Source organism: Ischnura elegans, chromosome 5 (genome assembly GCF_921293095.1).
Source record: "Ischnura elegans chromosome 5, ioIscEleg1.1, whole genome shotgun sequence".
NCBI classification, from domain to species: Eukaryota; Metazoa; Arthropoda; class Insecta; order Odonata; family Coenagrionidae; genus Ischnura; species Ischnura elegans.
Window position 1 is genome coordinate 60,613,538 of NC_060250.1, and position 24,717 is coordinate 60,638,254.

General features: G+C 40.0%; 1 protein-coding gene across 4 annotated transcripts in view; it reads right to left on the reverse strand.

The window, feature by feature from the left end:
• LOC124158961 (carboxypeptidase D-like) overlaps positions 1–24,068 on the reverse strand; it is an 89,672-nt gene extending 65,604 nt beyond the window's left edge. For 2 of the 4 annotated variants that reach the window (XM_046534402.1, XM_046534401.1), the window contains exon 1: positions 23,773–24,068. The gene's annotated coding sequence lies outside the window, so the exon portion shown is untranslated. Of the gene's footprint in view, positions 1–23,768 lie in introns of all 4 variants that reach the window. The other 2 variants (XM_046534404.1, XM_046534403.1) reach the window with 1 other exon arrangement.
• Between the last annotated feature and the right edge of the window lie 649 nt (positions 24,069–24,717).

The window sequence follows — 24,717 nt, forward strand, 5'->3', positions numbered from 1 at the left end:
ACTACCCTGACAACATATACAAATGCGCTAAAAAAATTATTGAATTGTACACTGGCTGGTAGGGGTAAACATGGCTTTACCGGAACGGCAATTTACGCGCCTTCGGCGCGCCACCTAATGACTGGAAGGCAAAGAATTCGAAGTTAAGAATTGTATAGAGCACCCAACAACAGGACAAACTCGTGATCAATGGGAGCGCTTTGCGCAGAGTTACTGTTGTTTAAAAATTGTGCATCGTCAGTAATTTTTGTTCCCACTGGCATCATCTAACCACGGTCCAAAATTTCGTGACATAATTTGTATTCGCCCTGTATTGGCGGGATAAATATGCCTCGAGTTTTTTTCCCAGGCAGAAAAGTCACTGGGCGATGAAAACTATTGACGCCGTTAAAAAATTGTTTCTCTTTGCAAATAAAAGGCATTCATCTAAAATAACGTGCTTGTGTGCGTAAAAATTAGCATACTAAATTCAAGCTCATCTCTATTTCACGAAATGGGATCTATGGAAAGTGATGATTGGCATAGAAAATAGCGTCGAATCTGTGATTGGATGTCTGGGGGTCACGAAGTGGAGGAAGTGTTCATGGAAACATGAAACCAACTGACCTCTGCACAGGATGTCCCGGGTTCAAATGCCATAATCTTGAACTGGAATCAATCTAAAAGTCCTCTTAACTCGTGTCAGTCAACTCCAACCAATGAAGCTACCAAATAACCTACGGATCCTGTCATGTTATTATACTCGTGGATTATTACGAATAAAATTAAATCCGTGATTTTTCATTACCAATCACGATATTGATGATGCCTCAACCCTCCCGTGATTATGCGGTGTGACTCAGTAACCCCAAATTATGTTGATGTTGTATAATATTATTTTCTATTTTGTCCCATTGATATTTTAACTCAACCACTTTGTCGTTATTTAGGTGAGGAATATTTTTTTTTTACATTTAAATTGTTTTGAAAACTTCAATTTTTAATGGTTGGGTAAATGTGTTACCCCGCTCAGCTGTTGGCGGGAAGAAAAAACTTGCTTGTTATATGAGTGCAGGAGTAAAAGTTGAACGTAATGCATTTTGTTACATTAAAACTTCATTAACGCCAATTTTCCACATGATGGGCTTTTTTACTTTTGTTTTTTCATAGCATGTTAGTCAATGTACAGTTACAATAGAAAAATATGAAGGATTTCTGCCATTTCGCACAAAATCAATGTAAAAACCTAAACGTAGCCAACAATGCATTTATAAATTATACAAAACAAGATATTATATCATTAAAATAAGAACTATGGTGTTGAATTACAGGAAAGATTAAAAAAACATACGAAATACATAATTTATGAATTTTATGAAATGAATGAAATTTATAAAAAGATATAATTAATGAATCATAAATGGGGTACCTGAGATACCCCACAAAGTCGTTCGCTTAAGTTTTCTGGGCACAGTCACGGAAGGATTAAGCTTGCCACCCGCATTTATTTCACTAAGTAAGCAGACCCTCAGCTACCCTTCCTCCTCTGAAAAAAAATCCACCATCTGTCAACCCTCTCTCAACAGTAAAAAGTAGCTGAGCAGTCTCGTCGGGGGAACAGAATTTAATTCGAGATTCATTATCAAATAATTTTTCACGGAGAGATTGTCCTCATCAGCATTTTTCTCGGGAATCAAAACCAGTCAGATTAATTTAACACGTAAAATACATTTTCGCGTGCAATATGAAGGGAGATCCAGCAGCTATTGTGGATTTTGCGGATGGCGATAACGATGAAAAACGAACGCATTGCTGCGTAAACAATTTCGCAGTTGTAATTTACTGAAGCGCACATCAATTTTTTTGAATAATAATAATATCTGTGCTTGAGCAGGAAAAAAAACCAATGATTACACGAGGAGGTTAGATTGGACGTGGATACGATTCTGTTCCCAGGGATAACTACTGAAATGATGGCGACACTCATTACAAGCTCGACCGCGTCGTATTGTTTATTCATTCCTCAAGGGAATGATGACGATTATTATCACACTAAAACTATTATCCAAAATATACTCACTACCAACCCCAATTTCGCGTTTCCCATTAAAATTTAAATTACGATATTCATTTCTCGACGCGGGAGAGGAAATAATCCACAAATACGATGATGCAGAACGACAAAACGCTGCGAAGAAAACTATTAAAACCGAAGGTCCTATCGCGTGCCGTTGAGCCATGAATGATTATCTCCTTATTTAACCGCCATTTCGGGATATCTTCCTCCGTAATTGTTTCTCCTGCGTTATTGAGAGGAATTTTCGGTCTTATTAAAACTTCTCATGCATAAATGCGCATAATCTTACACAGTCACTTATGCCGGAGAGAGAGTAGAAATAAATATTCGCATAATAAAAACACTGCGATTAAGAGGGAGGGGAAACAAGGTTTTATAGCCCCTCCGATGCCGCAGGAAAACCGATTAGCACAAGAGTGGTGGCCAACCCGCAAACGATGAAAAACAAGCAAGTGGAATTTCAAAAACGAGCGAATTCCGGATCTCGAGGAACGACGCGATAAACCCACTGGTTGGGGCTACTGGAACAGAGGAATGAATGATTTTTCTTTCTCTTTCTCTCGCAGAATTTTTATCTCATTTCTGGGTAAAGAAAATTCTCCTTGCCTGATAGAGTGATCCAACTTGTAAACGGATGTTGGTTAAGTAGCACCTTTGATGCGATTGGGAAAAAATAAAATAAAAAAAAATATCAAGTTTAGCACACAAAGTTCATGGTATCAGGATTGGTAGGGCGTGAAATGAGAGAAGACTAAATAAATAGACCGAGAGAAATTCGTCTCTAGTCCAACTTACTCCGATTTGAAAGTTTACTTTGTGTAATTAACAAGCATTATCCACGTTTGTCCCGCACTCAAGGTTCTGTGAAATACGTTTTACTGACCCTCTAGCTAGGATATGCTAAGAGAAATAGGCTTATTTTGCTTTCATTAAAACTAAAATGATCAGAGTCTTCCTCAACGAAATAACCAAGTAAATGAAGAAATTTCTCGGCTGATTAAATTTTTCAATGCTACTCTCTGAGGTATATAAATATCATGTGAACCTTACCCCTTGCCAATTAAAGAACTCAATAAATGCATCTGGTAAAATCCGAGAGAAGCTTCTCCAGCATGCTTCTTTCTCCTCTTACATTTCGCCAAGATGTATTCGGGAAACTTCACTCAGAGCATGAAGAGGTACTGGTTTTACCTGCCTGTCCATGGAGCTTTGATAACGGAGGAAAAAAGAAATTTTGACATAGTTATTGATAATGAAAAGTTATAACGCATCCTTGATTACCCTTCAATGCAGTTAGCTTTGAATGACAGAAGGTGATAGATACACTTGCTTTGAACATAAAAAAGATGACAAATTTTTCCTATTGCAAATTTTTATTCTTGTATTTGAACCTACCTCATTTATTAGTGACTCATTAAAGTATTCCAGTCTCAATAGTCACTTTAAACAAAAATTTTGACTTAATTTGTTAATGGGTTACCTTTATACTTTATAATATTAAAAAAATGTAAAAATAGGTCATTCAGGAAATATTTTGGACTTTCGAAATGAATGCTGGTTCTGCTTGAAAGAATATTTACATTCAATATGGATAGTTGCATGGTATTATCGTGAATTTAACTGTGGCAAAGAGCACTGATCAATGGTGGACAAAAATGATTCACTCAGTGTGACTAATCCACAAACAAATCATTCGCCTAGACCGAGATTCGAACCCCAATCCCCCGACATCTAGTCTAGAGCTTTTAAGCCATTTAAACTATCGAGGCGTCATTACTTCCTGTGGATATTTGTGTACAATACCGGACAAGGTAGTGGATTATTGCTTAACTGGCTGAAGCATTCGAAGGGACATTGGGTGATCCAGGTTCAAATCCCGGTGAAGGCGAATGATTTTTTCTCTGTGGATTATTCGCACAATTTGTGCATTGCGGGTGACTCCCATAAAGTTATCACCGTGGCTAATTACGGTATGCTTAGAGCTATTATGCATTCCATTCAGGCTATTTTGCTACTTATTCTCGAGAAAAATAATAAGATTGAGGAACAGATTCTTATATAATAATAAAAATTGCTTATTGGCAATATCGGCTAAGGCGAACTGTTAAATAGGAGAGAGATGGGGGATAAAATATAGTACTTTTATATCGTCTTCTGAGTCCCTTAAAATCTTTTCTTCAAGGGATAATTGTGCCTCCAAGGATGATTTTTTTAGGTAAGGAATGGGATGCTGGCCATAGCTTCGGATAGCTTTTTATGCGCTCCGATAATAAATGAATGATTCCAATTTTTGGATTAAATTTGTATGTACTCACTTCCCACAGGAAAAGAGTCGCTGGATTACCTCTCCAGGAGAAATTTACGAATCCACAATCCGGAATTTTCAGGATTATAACCACCTTTTTTTTAAGTCAAATTTTCTCCAGCCATCCTTAATCCTACGAAGCCTTGCCAAAAAAAAACAATCGATAAACAAAAATTTACTTGAATAAAAGCGAACAAACTTTGTATTAATCCACCAATTTATTTACGCGGTACGACTAGTTTCGAGGTACCTGAGGATGACGCCGCTGCGTCGAAACTAGTCGTACCGCGTAAATAAATTGGTGGATTAATACATAGTTTGTTCGTTTTTATTCATTGAAATGAACTTGCACAAAGTTGAGCCTGTGACTATAGATATTAAAAATTTACTTCCTTCAGACATTTAGGAAGCAATCAGCCGAATGGAATTAAAAACATTCCCCCTTAAGCGTACCCCTTTAGGAATCGATGACCTGGAAGTCACAGTAATGCGATGACCATGCCTTCAAGCGGCTCTATCTGCTAGGGCAAATGGGCTTGTATGGGATTCGAACGTACCCATCACGCCGAACCATCCGATTCCGAGCCGTGGGGATACGGAAAATGGAATCGAATGGGGCCTTGAGTGAATGGACCGGCTACATAGCATAAGCAGCCGCCGCCCGCCGTCTGCGCGTCAGCTACTCTAGGCTGCCGAAGGGCGTTCGGGCCGAAATCCATAAATTGCTCCTCTATCTCTCCATTTCCCTCGCCGATACAGGAATATCCTCCGTCAGTGCTTCGAGTACGAATATTACAAGAGTGGATCCTCAAGTCGGCCTCTAAATGTGTTGCCACATACCTCGAATTTAAATGGGTTTACAAAAGTCGCCACTCGTTTCGCTGTAGGACAAAGTGATCCGATTTTCATGAGGAAATAAGGTGTAATTAGGGCGGCTAACCGAAATTTATACACACGATGATTCTGATCTATCAAATTCCTAACTTTTCCATGCTATTTCTCGCAATTAAAAACATTATACTGCAAAATATTGGAAAAATGTAGATCGCATTGCACTCATCACCGCCCCGCGGACATTTGTGAAAACCGATTAAAATGCGACCGAAGTGGCAACAGAAATCAGTCTTCTATGGAATGGAATTGGGGACCGCAAAGAAAGCTCCGTCCCAGAGGGTATGTCGGACAAGAGATTGCTATCTCTCAGAGATGCTATCCTTACGCGTCTACATGAGAATTGAATACGGATGATTATCTGACCTTTGGACCTCAAACGTGGTCCTAAACATTCCACTATTTAGCCCTCCTACAAGCGAATTATCGACTACCCGTCGCTAAGTGGAGGGAATAGCCGTTGAAAAGTTTTTGACTTTAATTCTTCCGACGTGATTATGAGAGCAGAATTAGAAAGGATATGAAAAGTAAATTCGCGTTTTGTATAGGGTATTTTATGAATCTGCAATACGTTAGGAGGTGGATGAGTAACAATCTCAAAATTCGCAACTCCAGCAATCTCAAAATGAGTGAGATTGCGCAATTATATTCTTGATACTTGCTCAAAGTTCTCGATCGATCAAGCTCGAAGCATTAGGACAAATATAATCGCATATTTTCGTCCAATTTTAATTATTTAATGCCCTTAAAATCCAGAGTATTAAATAAAATGTCAAAAAGGGTGGACACCCAAGAAAACAGTTTTCATGATAATTGTGCATCCAAATAATTGCATTCAAAAAAGGTTGCGTTTTCCATAGCTCAGTAACTAAGGATTTGCGACCGAAATGCTTAAAATTGTCTCCCTACCACCTCCTGCAGTATTATAGATTCCACCTGAAGCACTCTGTCACTCTGTGTTCTATGACATATTTTACTCATCATGGTGTCGACACAAGGTGCAGTTACCAAGGTACTTTCTAAGTTTTATCATCAAGAAACCTTTAAGGAACATCGAGAACGACACATTATATCGAAACTTTTGCCTGTTAAAACATATTATGGAAATAAAAAGTATAGCTTATTTTCCTATTCAGCGATAACGTAAAGCAAATATTGATACCATAACTGTAATGGGACGATGTAAACATACTAGTTCGGTATCATTTCACAGGGCTTCGTACCGATCGCTAGTTTTTGCCTTGATTAGCTAACTGTGGAAATTCTGTACTCTCAGTCCTATTGATCGTCCTCTATCCTTGATATTCAATGAAAAGTAGGAGCCAACGATGGGCGCGCTGCAGCCAAACACAAGAGGCAAGAGTGAAATCACCGATGTTGATATTAATTAATAAGGAGAATACAATAAAATTATTAAATTTGGTACTAATTGAATTTAATTAAATCCAGCAACCTCCCTTATTCAAGAATTTTAAATTAATTGGGAGCCATGTTTTGAATTGGCCAAAGACATGTGAATAAACTAACCGGAGCAAGTCAAACTAAGTGGGTAAGCTTCTCTTGGAATTTTACCAGGTTACAAACTCCATTTCTGCCGACGCATCGAGCTACGATTCGGGGCTCATCCTCAGGGGTGCTGAATTAGGGCTACTGCCTTCCCAGAGCTCGATACGTCTGCAGACACAAGGTTCAAAACCCGGTGGGAATCCCGAGAAAAGTTTACCCTCATGATATACCAGGAAAGCATCAACTTGTTTTTCAAGTCAAACAATACGAACATCGGAATCATCTAATTAGCTATAACTTCTGACAGGGAAAGAACGAGGGTGGGATATCACGTGATAACAGATTTTTCAATTTTAAACTGTGTCACATGCGCAGAAGCCGAAATCCGCTCTTGTTTATACTTCCTTGGAGCTCTCTCCACGTTCATGATATCTCCATCCCCCACACCATACCAGAATATGCGCCAGTACTATGGAGTTGGCGATGAAAATATCGGCAGAAATGGTTCCCTTGCCAGTCAATTGCGAAATTCAATTATCCATGCTCCGGATCTCGAAGAAAGCTTTTCCCCACAGCATATTTCGGACAAAAGATGGCTAGCTTAGAGAGAAGGCAATAGATCTCTCCCACACACAACGAAGCATGCACAACCCCCAGGGAAAGCGCGTCCGACCGACGGAAAGAAAAGAATATCCCGCACGCTTCTATAGCATCGCCTCGGCTCTCGAAAACGTGTATGAGCGTTAGATGTTCAGACAGCCGTATATCAGTTAACTGGCGATCCAGATAATGCAACTGGACTCAACAATAGGCCCACGGGAAGGAAGGAGATGAGACAGGCTAGCGCTATTCGGGGAAGGATAGATTCACTCACATAAGCCGCCCTCCTTCTGGGCAAGGAGGGTGAGTTTTTGTCCGAGCATGAAACAAGATCGATTTCATTGCTGAAGGTTGTCCGAAACTTCGCGAGCAACTAGGAGGAAGTTTCATAGCACAAATCGTGTTTAAAGGATTGGAGCGTGGCAAACACTATATCAAGTAATCAATTGGAAATACTATAGTCCATTTTTCATCGCCCGAAAACAAAATTTTCACTAATGGTTCCAGTAAGAACTAGATAATATATTTTTATAGAAAACTGACGATGGATTCAGCACTTCGCTTGCATATTTTACCTAAATATGAGGCAAATTAGGAGACCTACTCTTTTTTTTATGTCGAATCTTGCAGATGAAGGTAGTTTTGGAACTATAAATTCCATCGTTACTACCAAAACGGCGCAACTAACCACATTTCTTATTAACACTCGCATACGCCATACTTGTAGGTATACAACCAATTCACTAGCATTAAATACTACAACGTTGTTTACGATGACTGCTAATATTCGGGTTCTCCAGCCGCGTCTGTCGTTCGACGCGACGACGCGATAAACGACAGAAGCGGCTGGAGAACGCGAAAATTAGCAGTCATCATCAAATACTACAGTCCAAAATTAATATTGGGTTGAAATTAACGCGCTCTCTAGGAGTTCGAGACGTAGAGAGAATAATTGACCAAAATAGAATATTCAATCGCCTTCTTTTACTTCTACATCGGAAAAATAGCAGTAAGGTGATTGATCCACCGTTATTGATACAGCCGAGAAATAATCTAATTTTGCTTTTATAGTTCACTATCTTTCTGTTCTGCTTCTACTACTAAAATCCTGGTAATGAGATACTTGGTGAGTTTGCATTTTTGGCATCAAAGATAAAATATACAGTTCCAAAACTTAGTTCTTATGCACTATGCAACCCAATAATTGAAGCTACTTATGTCATACTTCTCAATCTAAAATAAAATAATATTCTGAGAGGGATCAAAGCATGGAGGAATAAAAATAAATCGTATAAAAAGAGCAAGAAACTCCACCGTTTAGAATATGACCCCAGTAATGATATGCGGTGAGGCGAATACCTCAGGGTTGTACCGAGGAAAATAAGATCGAAATTAAATTACTCAGAAAATGTGATATGCAAGTAAAAAATTGATATATTTTTTAAAAGTAACGACATTTATTTCACACACATGGAAAATCATAATCGAAAATTAGGTTTTGAATGATTAATGACGTATCTATTGCTTCATTTCCATAATTCATTTGTTCTAGCCTCATTGTTTCATTTGAATACCAGATCTATTCCTTCAACGTAATTTATATACCTCGCATACTTTATGAAAGGGGTGGTAAAAAAAAATATGGCTCAACAATTCGTCTTCATTAACATTTCACGCGCGAGAGCCGTGGTGATTTTCGCTAGCAAACATCACGCCCGCCCTTATCGCTGCCCGCATGACCGCAACACTTCATTTATTTAAGACTCCCTCCCCGGGATACCGCCTCGCAACACGACTGTCTTGGGAGAACTTAACGTACCATTCCATTTATGTCATCGTCCTATTGGAGCGGACTGTCGAGAGGGGACCCTCCGCGCCCGCTCTGCGGTCTCCGGAACGGGTAGCATCTGCTCAAGGGGTCAGGGAGAGGGATGGAGGGAGGAACCCTGTGCTATCCTCACCGCGCCACTCCATCCGCCCATTGGCCGATTGAGTTGTTCGAGGGAATAACCCGGTTTGCGGGTCAGCGTTACGTCCAGTGCCACGCCGACGCTCCGACGCACCAAACTACAAAGCGGGCGGCCTTGTGCCTTTGATATGCAGATTGTGCCGATTCACCTGGCTGGGCATCTGCATTGCGCTGCAGTCGCCGAGAGAGGATTAATTCATCGACCTCAAATCTTCAGCCGCCCTCCGAATGGAATTTCAGGGAGGAGGAGGATATGTCTCCATTCGGTCGTCTAGAAAATTTTTTTATTTCGAATGATAGTCATTAAGCATCGCTGTAATTCACTCCCCGCAAGGATTGCCTCAAATGAAAATTGTATTCAAGTCCGTTTGAAATTCATTTACGCATGGGCGAAAAAAAATTGATCCAGTTGATACTTTAATGGTATGATAAGCAATATTTTTACCACCATACCTCTGGTGATTTCGAAGAAAAACGTCCGTTTTTGGAAAGAAATAATAATCCTTAATTCTTTGATTACTGGTTGTATTTAGCCATAGAATCCAGGGTCGTGCATTTATGTTGTAGATTCACAAAGCATGTGTATACATTTAGGTACAATGATTAGTGTTAATAATTTTTGTTATAACCGAGAATTAGATAACACTTAAACACTTCTTAACTTTTATTTATTCACTATTAACATACTATTTTTTTTAAATAATTTTTCCCCATCTTGTCAAAAAATGTGGAGAAAAAAGTCATCGGAATCAACAACAGTAGTAATAATCAATAACATTAAATACATTTGTAAGCATTCTATGTATAAAATATTTACGGTAATTTCTAGGGCTTATTTGAATTAAATACCATAAATAATCACCCACCATGGGAAGCCATATAGTAAAAATTAATATCTGCAAAGTTCTTTGTCCGAGAATTAGCATCACCTATAGTTTATGATAACTATTACACTATTATAGCTATCGCAAAAATACTTTAAATGAATTAGCTCCTGTAAAATCAAGGTCTTAAGCTTCAAAAAATCCATAAAACAATTATATAACGCAATAACAGTCGCAGAAAAACTTAGAGTAATATTTTGAGCTTCTTCATCAAGTCATAATTTGAAAGGCGCGTCCATCTAATTATATGGGTTATTGTTGCTCAAGAAATTCATTTCAACCAAAGAATAAAAAGCTCACTGCGGCCATATAAACCAAATGACTACGAATCAATAAATATCGTCGAGTTGGAATGAAAATAAGATTAGGTCTCAGGGTTGAAATTGCTCATCAATATTAACAACTCAGCACGTATTATCGCAGATACTTACCGTTCGGATTGCGCTCAGGAGCTCAGCTGATCAGACCGGAGCAGCATCGAGCCATTATCATAATCCCAAGTCATAAAATCACGGCAACATAGCTAACTCCAGATGCGGGCTCTGACTTCATGGCCTCAGCGATTTGCGGATACGCGATCATCGATTTACGCAGGAAGAAGGCCCCATCCAGGGCTCATCCCGGATTGGTTGGAAACTGGGATGCGGATCGGGAGGGCATACAATGGAAGCCCATATCCTGCCACAGAACGTAAGCGATTCTTCCGAACTGCACGTAATGAAGCCACGCATTCGCGGAAGTATGGGATCTAAAACGCGAACGACCAGCTCACCTCGGTGCTGTCCATGAAACTCAAACGCACCGTGGAAAAACCGAATCGGTTTGATAGCTGCAGGGATCAATTCGTAAACTCATTTCGGCGTCTTTGACCGTGGTCACTGCATAGGAATTTTCAAAATTGAAACAGAGTTGTGCCTCATATCCTGGACGATAAAAGCTTGAATAGTACTAAGCCATACATTGGATTTAATATCATCGGAAAGAAGTAGGGTGTTTGGATTCTGGTAGTTGGATATTTCCAGCATTTGCGACTGTGTTAAAGCCTGTAACCGAAAGTATTTGCTACAAAGATTGCTTTTTACTGCAAACATTTACTTTGATGTTGTATTTCGTGTCGTTGCCATATAAATACATTTTGCAGTTAATACGTTTGGATTAGTTCAGCGAAACTCATTCAGGAGTAACAGTAGGGGGTCGTAAAGGCGGATTACGTGTTTTTTTGTAACATTAGAGTAAAATAAATTGTTTGTCTATTTTTTCACAAATTTTAGCGATTTCCTTGCAATTTTTTCTTGAAAAATACTCCACCAAAATAGTTAAATTAAACATCAATCACTGAGGCACCGAATTAAAAGTAACAATATGAAAACGATTATGCATTTTTGGAGCTTTTACTTTCAAATTGCTAAAAAATGTTAAAAATATTCATCAAGGATGGTCTTCAAACCAACCACTTCATTAGGTTACACATAAAACCCTCTAGCAGGACTGCACAACAAATCTAACCTCTATGATACAACCTATCATAATCTCAACTACTTCTTTGATTTTTATTTTAGTCCAACCTTTAGCTGACAAAGGTTTTTCGGAGTTTGACGCAAAAAAACACATGAAAAGATCAGTTTTACGCCTAAAACACGATTTCATAGGTAGTTAGTCACAACAAGTTTGTATAGAAAACTCACATATGGCGAAGTAATAGGTCGATGATGGAAGTGGCGCAGCGAGGAGGGGGTTTTGGGGGATGAACCCCCCCCCCCAGAGCTCAGAGAAATTTTTAAGTTTAATCCATTTTACTTAATTAGATTGATATTACTAATAAAATAGTGTAAGGATTAATAAATTATCCCTCAGAAATCCGTAAAACTCACCATAATGAACCATGTAACATAAAATTCCGCAATTTATTAATCTCGCACCCATTGCTTATCATGGTGGGTATTCCATACCCCCACGCACCCCGGTATTAGTTGCATCTAAACCCCCACCCAGCCTCAATTCCTGGTTGCGCCCCTGGATGATGGAGTTGTAAAACATAAGTTTAGAATGACTTCCAACTTCGATATTTTAAGCACAACTTAGGGAGTGCAAATAAGCTCGTAGACTACTCCCATATCACTTTCAGTAGCATGTGTTCAATAAATACTTTCAGTAGCATGTGTTAAAGATACCATACAAAAGCATTACAATTGCGAACTAGCAAGCTCTCATGTTCATATTTTCTTCCATTCTTCGCCACGAATCTCTCGGAGAATAACGAGGGGTTCGGAGACCAAAAGCGAAACAGATGCACCGCACTCATCCGAAAAGACACCTATCCAGAACGAACTAACGGAAAAACAAAGGAAAAAAAAACCACACCGTCGCTTCCACTCCTGATTTTTCCTCATTTCGTCCCCTTGCTACGCTCATTTTTAATTTCCGCCCCGGGGGGTAAAGGCGACGCCAGGGGCGCGGAAGAAGGTGCCAACTTACCCCCGAACAAACCTTCGCCACCCCCAAAATGAAAACCTTCCCCATCCCCTAATCTAAAAATCGCGGGAGGTTTCCATTGTTCCACGGACGCGCCCCCTCTCCGAAACCCTGGTTACTTCCTGCGCAGCCAGTACCAACCCACAATAGGGACCCTGTACCCTCATTTACACCTCCGAATTCTTCCCCATGCCCCGCAATCCCCCATCCCAGTCTCAATGTAAAGGACTCCGTGATTATTTCCACCCCTCGATCTCTAGGTCTTTATCCTGCATAGTATATCCCTTCCATCTCCTTCGCAGTGGCGACAGAAACTAAAAAAGTAACACGTCCGAGTTTTCAGTGTTTTACGCCCCTGCTATTTTTGAGAGTTTTATCATTAAAGCCACAAATAGTTAGAGTCAACTTTTAATGGAGAGATAGGCTTCATTTGACTCATGAATTTTTCATGCCCTATTCGCCGCCATTGTGGTATTAGTCCTGAAATACCCTATAGGCAATCTTCTGACGTCAACACTTTGTTCGGTAAAACCAATCCCGAAGTTCGCTCTATGAAAATGGCTTTGTAGTGTAACTGGCTAACACGCCTGCCAAGCAATCGGGAGATCCGGTTCTAATCCCAGCTAAGTCAAATATTTCTTAATGGCGAAGTACATACTTTTGGATAGTTAATCCTCTTCACACTGGCTGTAACTTACCATCATTACAATACGCCATTTATAATAAGTCGTATGTTGCGTACATGTTGCGTTTTACATTTAGAATACCTGATGATGATTGTAAGGCAATAGAAACACGCGTTGGGAACTGTTAAATAAAATAAGTGGGCAGTACGATATCTTTGTTTACCATGCAAAGAGATACTTCCACATTCTTCCCACTAGACGTTTACGCCTTTCTCTAAGCCTAGCGTGAATATTTTATGCCATAGTAGTCTTCTGGACACAAATTTGAAGACATTTGCCGGATGTAATTATCTCCCTGATTTTAAGCTGATTCATTAATAATTACTTGCAAAGGTAGCAAGAATATATTTATTTCTAAAATAAACTTCCGCGAGAAATCTGTCACCATTGCTTTGTGTAGCTACAACTAAGGCCTTTCGAATCCCAGAAATTACTTTCCCAGATTTTAATTTTATCTATTAAAATTCTTATAAAGATTTTTAAGCAGAAGGCTATAAAAGAAAGCTAGATAACTATTTGGCAAACGGACGTGATCTCTGAATGCCGTCGGATACTCTAAGGTGCAACGGCCGCTTGAGAAAAGGCACAATACAAACAGTGTCCGGCGAGACTATCAGGAGCAGAGAGGAAACGGAGAGAAAAGTTTCTTCCAAATCTTCCACTTCGCCCAACCCCACAATCTTTCAACGCCCGATGCCACCACCCCTTCCTCAATTTCCTCCCAATTTTTAATTTACCTCCGGGACTTCAGATAGCTTAGCACCCAGACGGCCAACGACTCCAGAGATTCCATAGTAGCTCATTTCTTTCGCCGGATGTTTCTCTGCTTTTATTTTCTTTTCAATTACTCGGGGGTGTGAAATTGGCGCCTCATATAGTCCAACGATTTCGACCTATCATCTCCACCTCTCTCTCTAACCTTCCTTATATTTGCGATTTTACGTCTGTATTTTTACATTTGACATTAGTATTCGTCAAATTTCTCTTCATCTTTCCTCTTTGAACGTGGAAAAAATCCCCAGTTAAATATTTGCAGGGTGATCTATAATTTATCACTAAGCTCACCTAGCAATACGCGCTACTGTAATAAATTTAAATATAATTTTGGTAAGAAAAAAGGAAAGAAACTGGAATTAGCATAAATGCGTATTATTTATCGATCCGTTATCAGTGGAATAAGAATCATAATTAAGGAATTAATGGATTGTAAATTTTTAAGTGAGCCCAACTTGGCCAACAAATTTTATTGGTCAATATTTACACACTATAACTTAGTATTATGATTAATGACTACTGTAAAAAATCCTGGAATTTTATTTCCCTATCGGCATTTAAAAATTAGATTAACTCGGTTCTTTATAGTGCTATTGTCATTTCGTATTTATTTTTTAGAAATCCGTGACTACCCTCTCGGGATATTATTAAAATATTTTATTGAAAATACTATTCAAATTTTGGTATTTTTTACTGAAGTACATCGAAAAAAATGAATATTGGGGTCGTTCACTCAGACCCGTAATTGCAATATGATAATTCCGTAGTTGGATGGGAAAGATAAGTTATAACGAAAAAAAAACAAAATTTTCTTCATCGGTCATTTTCTCATAAATTGGAAGCGAGAAAAATGCATAAGGGTCAGTGACGTCAGTTAATTTCTGGTTCGTCAAGTAGTCCTGAGATACCCTATCCTTGTCGGAAAGAGTCGATAATTAGAGTTTTAATGACAACTAATCACGTGAGATGTATGCGCAAGGCCGAGAGGCAGTGGATAAGTGGTAGGCCTCTCGGTAAGAGTCAGTGACGTCATTAACTTGTGAGTGAAATTATTAAAGCCGTGGATATTTCGTCTCTAATAGCTCGAAAAAATGGCTACATATCGAAAAAAGGAAGCATTCGGGTCTCTTAATTTTTCAAACTCTATCGCGATCGACAATGTTATAAAAATAATGAACGAACTCATATCACAGCCAAATATGAACGGCAGAAATTATTTAATTATTTCTGTAATTGCTAACGATTTAAAAAATGATTTGCGAGTTTCATGGGAATAAATGAATGCAAACGTAGTTAAATGTTCGTTTGATTGGTTGCCATTAGCAATAATAAGGGAAAGCAACAAAATGAAACAGATTAACGCCAATTTATACCTATTTGGCTATAGGATGACTACTGCATAGTGAAAAATAAAACACATTAGTTACCGTTTTACTCAAATAAATAACTCTTAAAATCTCTCTCTCATCTGTTTATTCCTTAATTTTTTTCTACCTTCTCAGATCAAGAACGTATTCGAAACTTAAGGATGAGAGTAAATAAAAAGTCGGCGAAGAATATGATATGGATCGTAGTTGGTACGTCACGTTGCTGAAACATTGGCATTGTGGAAGAAGTGCATTCTCAGAGCGCTCAAGAAGTGCACATTTAAGAGGATGAAGGGCGTATGATAAACGGAGGATGAAGTGGAGAAAATGAATTTTGAAGTGCTCTACATGGAGGGTAAGAACAAGTTATTTCTTGAGAATATAAAGAGTGGACGAAACCAGTATTGAGCAGGTTCCCAATACCACCCTAAATCGTTAAGGGGAGGGGAATTGAAAATTCTGCGTTATTAAGCTATGTAAATGGAAAAGAACATTTTCAATTGTTTTTGTTTCACGTATCGTTTTGTCCAGCGTTAATAATCAGAGCAAAGTTGTTACCTACGAAGGCGCAGATATTTCTGAGGATCGAGCAATAGCCACTAAAAAAGTAAGCCTCAATCTCTCATTTCTGGGATTCTGCGACAGATTTCTGCAGCTCCCCAGATATTTTTCTTGGGAGTCCCTTGATCCCCTGTTTAGTGCTCGGTAGGAAGCGGGTGCTAAATATCACGGTAGAGAGAAGTATGCTGGATGAGGGGGGAATCGGAATCCAGTATCACAAAATTGCAGTCGACCACTGGCTGAGAAAGAAACAGGCCGTGATAGAGAAAATTATAGACCATGAGTCGATCTTTAGAAAACGATATTCGTATTTTTTCTCTACACCGCTAAATTCTACGTACCCTCGTCTCTTCCTTCTGTATACTTTGGGACTTTTTGACTTCTGTATACTTTCGGGACCATTTGAAAGAACACCCATTGAAATCACTCTAATAAATTTATCCGACCTGCCCCTCAGTAACACTTTTATATCAATCCGAGTCATGACTTTCATTGCTTTACCCAGCCATTTCTTGAGTATACATCCCTCTTCCTTCAACAACCCCTCCATTCTAGGGCCTTGATGAATAAAGTTAATTACCCTCCACCGCTGAGGTATTATGAAGAAGGAGATAAGATTGGGGTGAAAAATGGAAGAAGGCGAAGCTGATGAATATTTTTTCCTCCCACAAAAGGAAAAGGGTTGACTAAAGAGATGAGAGCATAATGAAATGGGATATAGGTAGAAGAGTTCATCTCTTCAAACGAGTGCAATTTAAACTGGTTTCTCCAGGAGGCGAAGTAAATATCAACCACACGAAAAATTCAAAATAAATCGACTTGAGGCACTTTAAATACATTTACACTAGGAGTTGAGCTTTCATTTACGAACGGAAAATAAGAGACAAATAACACATCTCGCAAAATTTTGAAACTATCACCCACATTCATCATTTTCCAAAGTTTCTTGTGACAAACCTTACGCAAGGTTTGGACAAACATCGATTGAAATTATATTGTAAAAATTGCGTGTAACGTCGGATAATGTAAGGTGAGCAATTTTAAGGGTGCACCTAAATTGACAGCGTTTCAGGAAATTAAGAATTGAAGTCAATACACGCTAATTATGTAAGTAGTGTTATAGATAGCTTAAGAAACATGAAAAATATTAAAATAAATTCTTTGAGAACAGATTAGTTTTCCTCAAAATTAATATGCGAAACATCATTAGCCATGTGAAAAAACTTGGTAAGACTCTAACTAATAATACATTCCACGAACCTGGATTACAGCTGCTAGGCGGTCAGTAATTAGGTAATGATATTTGTCAAGGATCGAAAAAATTTAATTTATCAATGCTAACAGGCGGGAGCAGGAGCGAAGAAGTGCTGCACATGGTGGGCCAAGAGAGGAAACCTATGGATAAAACACAGAGGAGGTAAAGGGCTTGGACGGACGAATACTTTAGCAGTAGGTAGGCAGTGATGGAGGAAGAGACTATTATTCATGATACAGGTTAATTATTATTATTAAAGTGTTATACCGAATAAGGTAGGTTCCATGGAGTACTTAAGAAGCATTCTGGGAGATTCCCCTTCCTTCAAGCACTTCCCTCTTCAATTCACTATGAGGCCCATTGCCCTTCATTCTATCAAAAAATCCCTTCTCTTCCTTCCTCTGCGTCCCTTACCCAACATTCTACCCCCATAACACTGTTTTCAACATCCCCTCCACGCTCAGTACTCGCTCTATCCATACCTTCTGTCTCCTCCGCAACTCATCTAGAAGTTGCCTCACCTCACCCACCATATACAGTCTTTCCTCCTCTTTTCCTAATCCACTTCATCTTCTCCATTCTTCTCCACACCAACATCTCGATCGCTTCCATGCCGCAGCTTTGCTGTAAACTGAATAGCTGGTGCAAAAAAATCTGTGTTTAAATATGCTTTGTTTTTACATTATTATTTACTTAAGTACTTTACCGGTTTGGGGATTACAAGTAAAATTAAAAAAAAACTAGTGTTGAACGCTGTCCATATTGAAGTCCCAATGCCTCGTCACTACACAATAACTTTATTCACTTTCATGTTGAATGTAGATATAATGAGAGTGAATAGCCCTTCTGTCTAGTGACGAACGGACTTACATACGGGCAAGGGGATACGCAAGTGTATTTTTATAATTTTTACATGTAATAACCTAACCGGTAGAATAATTTCATAATAGCGTAGAAACAAAGCATATTTAGACATCGATTTTTATTCAATTTGCAATTCAGTTTTCAACAAAGTTGCTGTGAAACATCTTCACAGCATGCATTGAGCGAAAAATTAAAAGGCACAGCGGAGGGAGTGGTATCAAAATGCATCCACCACAGTATTCATGGACCCGAGCTGTGCAAAACAGGAAGGAGAGAATTGGCGAATAAAGAAGAGGGTTATTTAAGACAGGAGGGAGGGCCACGCACTGTGTTAGGGTCGGTTCGGAGCGAGAACTGGGGTGGGAAAGAAAAGGTTCCGAATCGGTAGATGCAAAAGGGTTAAGTGGTGCGAGGATAAGGAAGCAAGAATGAGTGGAGGGAGAGAGACCTTAAGTAAGTTTCGCCCGAGAAGATTAAAACGGGGGACGCGGGAGGAGGGAGAGGGGACGCCGAGGGTGAAGGAGGCTCCTTGGGCCGGGCGGGTATCAAGAAAACGCTCCGCAAGCACTTTCCATAATTTAACATTTACCAGGATTTCAATTTTGATCAGTTTTCGCACCCGCCCACGCCACCCAACGCTACTCCCTCGCCCGAAAGGAAGCGATTTTCTCACCACCAGAGTGATTAATCCCGTTGTAAGGTCATCGTACCCACAACACCCCGATCTATATTTATCCCTTCAAGATCCACCCATAGGGGTTATTTTGAACATTTTTTAGCCTAGCATTCGTCTCATTTTTTTTGTCTACGAATAAAAGTCGCGATTGCAGTCAAATTTATTGTTCGCGGCGCGATTTTACATATTAACGTATAGCTTCAGTTTCTTTCCCAAGTTAAGGTTATTCCATGCGTTTTCAGTAAAGTCCTCCTTTCATTTGCATGGTGGATACATAATAGTAAGCATACGTATGTATGACAATAAGTATTTTTTCCCGGTGAATTTATTGCGAGAATTCTCCTCGAGTTTTTACCGATTTAAATCGTTGTATATCACCAACGCTTAATTTGAATACTCCATCTTCATTAGGACGAAGGAATAGTTTTGCCTGAAGAGAAAACGTTGGAATGTTCCAAATGTTCACATCTCATAGTTTTTTTTTCTCGGTCAAAAGTTTTCTTTCGCTCTGATGACGATGGACGACATGTCCATAGAAAAGTTGGTAATATTTAACTTATAAAACCGGTGTATATCCCGAGAAGAATTCACGCCAAATGTATCACGCTCTTGTTTATAGTAGGTATTCTCATATTTGAATTCCTTCATTTTAAAATCTGTTTAATAAGGCAACATGTGACTGCATGTCTTTAAATATAATTTTTTAAAGCATAGCTTAATCATAGCTCGTACTTAATTTAATACCAATAAAAAGTAGTAATGAGTCGGACTTAAATGATACAACAGAAGTTGGCCAAAAAGTGGGAAGAGTTCATCTTCGCCCTCGAGTGTATCTTCAACCCCTCGCCTCAGCAAGAATTTCTTATAACGCGGTAAGCATAATGATCCAATATTTTTGAGCTATGATGTGGAGGCATTTATTATCATTTCAAGTTATACTATTTTCATTTAGCTGTTTAATTTTTCTGTGTAGTTTCTATGGCTCGTTTCCCGCCTGTTTTAAGTATCCTTTACATTTAATTATTTTGACCAGTTCCCAAAACATAATGTGCACTTCAAAGTTTTTTCTCAAGGACTTTAATATACCGTAACAAAAAAGACATTGCATTTTCAATTGTAAACTTACTGCATTTTAGTGCATGCATCAGTGGAAAAAGAAATAATTATCTCCATAATGCAACAAGAACTGCAAAGAAGAAGATAAAAATTTCTTAGAAGTTAAATGTAGACCAATCCAGCACCATTATCAAGCGGTTTGACCTAAAACACACAGTCCCGGGAACTGAAAACAGAAGAGACAGGAGGAATGTCATGTGAAACATCCACTCTCGTAACATCCCTCTCGTACCATGACCTCCCCCAGCGTAAAAGATAACGATTTACATTTTGAAACGTCAAAACTCTCATATCAACCACTCCACCCCACGCATGAATACACCCCAACATTCATATCTTTCTCCTTCCGTCCCCTGCGCCGTCCTTTAGCCAGACCGCGGCGCATATCCCTCCGACATCCCCCAATCTCAAAATCCGAGAAAAATATTTTTAACTCGGTTTTCTGGTCGGAGCGAAAAAGCGGGGAGGAGATGTGAGAGTATAAATCGCGGGCCAAGTTCGACGATAATGGTCTCCACACGCCAACGCAGACTCATTCAGAAGGACACTGTAGATACCTATCAAGGCGAGTGTCGGGCAGTGTGCACGGGGAAAATGAAGGAAGAGAGAGGGTAGAAGTTTGAAAGGAGGAGATGTAGGATTTACTAGAGAGTCTAAAAGGCAGAACAAGACATCCCCCGGGAAGGGTGGTGCGGTTAAGTATCTATAGTTGTAAAACTGATTTCCCCTCAGTCTGCTCAATAGGGCATGCTTTACACATGCGGTACCTACATTAATACACAGTGGTGTAACTAGGAATATGCTTTGGGGGGGATGAGATGGCCTGGGGCGGGAAAATTTTTGAAAAATGACATGCCTGAATATACATTTTACATAATTTTGGCACTAAAAATTTAAATTTAAGCAGATACAGTGATTGTATTTCAAAACTAGGCAATATTTTTAAATAACTTTTTTATTTCTCTGATGCTTTTGGGGGGGGGGGATCTATCCCCTCATCCCCTCCCCATAGTCACGCCACTGTTAATACAAAATATTAAAACTTCCTATCAGAATACGCATCGCATATAGGTATGACCTTCGTAAGATAATTCGCCAAATTACTGATAAATCGCTAGTTTGATTTTACACCCACAGTATTAACTGTAAAAGGGACGACTGACGCAACCATTTATGCAAGCCACTCTACATGCATGTTGAGGGTGACAATAGGCAGCAGTTTATTACCATACATGGTACCTATAATGGCAACGAAACCACAACTCGTCACGTATAATTACAAGGCAAAGAAGTGCCCACGGTTCCCCTAGGCTAAATAATGTCCATATTCTGACATCTTACATTATAAAATCAACATTACAAAGATATAATTCAGGTAAAATCAGTGTCAGAAAAACACATGGGCAACAGCGCGAGGGATGCCTTATACTTTGCGAAAACAAAACCGACGCGACGTTTAAGTTTTAAAAGCGAAGTTTGAAGTTCTAATCGAGTATTTATCACGTCCCACGGGCCACCAACATTAGGATACGTTAACAGCAGCCGATAACAGCTTTAGGGTGATATGAGGTGATATTGTTATCACAGACGGTCAACTCCCGCCATCACATGAGCACTAAATGTCGTGGGAATGTGATCACATGACGCCTGATAATACTGAATAAGCACACTGGTCACGTCCTATTACTCGTAACACCATGAACGAAATGATCACATCCTCTCCCCTTTTTTCACATTCATGGCGGTTCGACTTCACCTTCCAAATTTACGACTTCTTAAAATATTTTGGAAATGCCCGTTATTCAGCTGTTTTTTTTCGATTTTCTAAAAATGCTCCGAATGCTATTTTTTTACGAGGGAAACACGCATACCCATTTACATCAAAATCTGAGAGGTCAAGGGTCACCGCCAGTAAGAGTTGGCGTGGAATGACCCACTTTATATATTATCGTGTTAGTGCCAGTCGCAAATTCATAGAGTTTATATTAGTATTTACACGCAAATTCTAGCTACCCAACGTATTTCCGTAATGTACAGATTCTACGGCATTTTCGGATAGCGTGGAGCTTTCGCGTGGTTTTGGCTACTCGCTTCGTGACTTCGACCGCCTTTAGTAGCGTATAATAGAGCGGTGATTCCCAGCCCAAGGTCCGCGAGAGCATCGAGTACGTCAAACAGACAACCAACCCGCCAGACAACAAACAAATAACTGGGGATGCGATGTTCAACGCATAGTGTGTTGAATGAAGTGGGATAAATATGAGTCCTAAGCAGTTCTTAGGGCAGAAGCGAACGAACTATTATCATTTGTGAGGACAAACTTGAAAAGGGCCTTTTTTATGCGAATATAAGGGGGGATACTAGAATTTCGCTAAATAACATGAATATGTATATGAATAAGTGAGATTGTGTGCCACAGGGGAAAAAATCGAGCTGGAAAAAAAGTGAATGTTAATTATGATCATTGAAAAAGGGCCCCGGGACCCTGGGAAGATCCTTCGCCCCCTCATGTCAAACTTCTCATTAGGAAGCTGTGACTCACTGAGAGCGCACTCCTAACATTTTTTTATCACCACAGGTAAATATTTTTTAAATTATCACCTTAAAAATCTATGAAGGTTCAAAATTACCGCAAAACCTTGATGTGACTCCAGAACGTGATTGCCAATCCAACGCGCGGTAAGAACAGGGATACGTGCACTGTTGCAAGTGGATACGTACTGTCTTAAAAAACTGCATCGTCTAGAGACGTCACCAAGCGCAACTGCGGGAACTTGTATTATACCCAGCTTTAATTGCTATCACTCGTCCTAACATTACTTCATACGAGTATCCACGAGGGTGTAATATATGCAATTGCGAAAATACGTATTTGATAAATATTTTCACATGCAAGCCCAACGTGCAGGCTAAATACTGACTTTAAACTCCGAGGAAACTAGTTTCTGCCCCTCCGCCGGAGTCGCGTAAATCATAACACACACCAGTTATTCAGGTTCTCCACCGAGTCAAATAGTTTCTGCCAGTTATTTGATAGTTGAGTCATCGAATTTTAAGGATGATAGACATCTCAAACACAACGGAGGATGAAATGAGGGCAAATCTAAAACGCGAACAAAAATAGACCAATTGAGAAGCTAGAAAACCCGTACATACTACGCAAACAACATACGCTGAGAAAGCACCACATCTTACATAATACGCATTGATATTAACGGACTCACAATCAGTAGAGGCCTGTTGAAAGTTAGTCTACGCGAGCCTACACTTCAATACCCAAATCCAGTACTGTGAACAACAGTGCCGGATTGAGAAACTTGAGGCCCCAGAGCAAGGTAAGCAAAGAGACCCTTTTCAAACAAACCTTTAGCCCCTCCATCCCACCAAACTTCTATTATTAAACTTTTCAAATTAAATTTCCATTTTTTTCTTGAGCCTGCGAAGCCACAAAGGGGATGAAAGATCTAAGGTTTTCCCAGCGAATAGATTGGAGGAAGAGTTCTCGGGTTTCCAGCCGGGTCCAAGGGTTTTTCTGCACCGAAGGCTAAGTATGCCATCGTCTTCAGGGTGAACTTCTTCAGGCTTCATCGTCTTCAGACTTAGCCTTCGAAACGTCGGTGCAGAAAAACCCTTGGACCCGGCTGGAAACCAGAGAACTCTTCCTCCACAAAGCGGATGTTCTCCAGTGCCGGATTTAACACTGAGCAGCCGCTTTCCTCTCCTAGAGCTAAATCCGGCACTGGAGAACAAGAGAATTCATGAAGCATAATAAGGTAAAAAACGTACTCACGTGAGCGGCGATGTTTGAATTATCCAGCCGTCTTCACTGGTGACCCTTCCGCAAGAGTAGGCCGTATGAAGCTCAGCTGAAGGATAAGAGACCGTTAAGCACTATCCAAATCACCGAGCCCTCTTCAACTCCGAGCTTCGGAGGGTCTGGCCCAGTCTGTCATGCTTCCACTGCTGAGCTCCCTTCCCGCCTCTCACGATAGCACGGGCGATAGCGGCGACTCCGTTCCGCGCACTCGGTAACCCTTGGGACGAGACGATTACCGAGAGAATTGGTCTGGAAGTGGTGCGCGACTGACGAGGACGAAAGGGGATGTGGGTTGGCGGGAAGGGAGCCGCTTCTCTGCGGTGTGGCACCGTGGGAGGGGAAAATAGGGGTGAGAGGAGAGTAAATAAACTTCAATCCCATCGCCGACGGTCGTGAACAGCCCTGCAGTCCGCTGGAAATCACCCAATCTCAAATGATGCCGACTTCATCTGCATAACGTTGGGACTTGGGAGGTCTGCCAGGAGTCAATTACTCGTGTTTAGAACCACGAATATTACAAAACAAGATCCTCAAGTACAGTGGCGCAGCGAGGGGGGGGGGGTTTGGGGGATAAAACCTCCCCCAGAGCTCAGAGAAATTTTTAAGTTTAATCCATTTTACTTATTTGAATCAGTATTACTTATAGAATAGTGTTAGGATTAATCAAATATCCCTCAGGAAGCCATAAAACTCGCCATTTTGAACCATTATTCTTAAAAATTTTCTGGAGGAGGGCCCCCGCAACTCCTGCTTACCCTGTTGGGTATGCAATACCCCCACACCCGTAAGTATTAGTTGCGCCTAAAACACCCCCTAGCCTTAATTGCTGGTCCCTGCTCAAGTATGCCCAGGGCCGGATCGAAGGGGGTGCCCAAGGGACTCGGGCCCTGGGCCACCCAACATAAGCCTTCCGCCAAT